Raw genomic sequence first — 1,421 nt, 5'->3', positions numbered from 1 at the left:
TATGTTTATGTATTTATTTATTTTAAGATTTATGTTACATTATATGTATGTGCTTATGTGAATATATGCCACATGTATGTAGGTACTTGTAGAAGCCAGAAGAGGGTGTCAGTTTTCCTGGAGCTAGAGTTGCAAGTGGTTATGAGCTGTCAGATGTGTGCTGTGATCCAGACTTGGGTCATCTGGGAGAGCCACACATTCAACTACTGAGCCATCTCTAGTTCTAAAGAATGAAGAAAACGGGACTAGGGAGGTGGGTTTTGTTTGGTTTGGGATTTGGTTTTTCTCAAGACAGGGTTTCTCTGTATATTCCTGGCTGTCCTGGAACTCGCTCTGTAGACAGGCTGGCCTCAAATGCACAGAGAGATCCGCCTGCCTCTGCCTCCCAAGTGCTGGGATTAAAGGCGTGTGCCACCACCACCCGGCAAAGAAATTTTGTTTTTGTTTTTTGAGACAGGGTTTCTCTGTAGTTTTGGTTCCTGTTCTGGATCTCGCTCTGTAGACCAGGCTGGCCTCGAACTCACAGAGATTCGCCTGGCTCTGCCTCCCGAGTGCTGGGATTAAAGGAGTGCACCACCATCGCCCAGTATGGAGTGTTTTTGACAGTTAATATATCTGTGGATGTTTTAAGAAGGAGAAAAAGCCAGACGAATTCCCTTACTGTTATCCCTTCTAAAAAAAACTTCAAATTATCAAAAACTGGGAAATACATAAAGATTCTATGAATACATTTATTACCCTGTGTCTTACAAGCTTTGGAACACAACAGATCTTGGTGCTTGTGTGTTAGGACTCTTAAATAGACAAACGACAAGGGATTTATTAGGGGAGTTGACACAGCTTTCAAAGCCACAGGAGCATTCTCTAGCGTTAACTATGGCATAGCTAGTTCAGTGCAGCTGAACAGGACCCCCAGGGCACCGTTTTTCTGAGACAGCTTTACACTGTAACCCAGGCTAACCTTAAACTTAACAGTGATCTTTCTGCCTCAGCCTCCCAAAGTGCTGTTACAAGTGTGAGCCAAGATATGTGGCTGAGAACCTGAGTTCTGATGACCAGGGGAGAAGGAGAAATGGTTCTGCCTCGGAGAGTGAAATTGCTTCTATTCTCTCTCTATTCCTTCTATCTGTCTGTCTACCTATTTATTTATTTTGAGACAAGATGTCTTATATCCCATATTGGCATCAAACTTTATATGTAGTTGAGGATGACTTTTAACTTCTGTTCCTACCTCTACCTTAAATTTTAAGGACTGGAATTAAAGGTGTTCGCCACCATACTGTTTTTGCTGTGCTTTGCTATACCCAAGGTTTCGTTGTAGCTAGTTTTCCTGCCTGGCCCACAGTCAGGACAAATCTCTGTCACCCGCCAGTCCCACAGCTGCTGCTCAGACCCAACCAAGTTGGGAAACACAGACTTGT

Source organism: Peromyscus maniculatus, chromosome 16, assembly GCF_049852395.1.
Source record: "Peromyscus maniculatus bairdii isolate BWxNUB_F1_BW_parent chromosome 16, HU_Pman_BW_mat_3.1, whole genome shotgun sequence".
NCBI classification, from domain to species: Eukaryota; Metazoa; Chordata; class Mammalia; order Rodentia; family Cricetidae; genus Peromyscus; species Peromyscus maniculatus.
The sequence above is the reverse complement of the archived record's forward strand: the minus strand, read 5'-3'. Positions refer to the sequence as shown.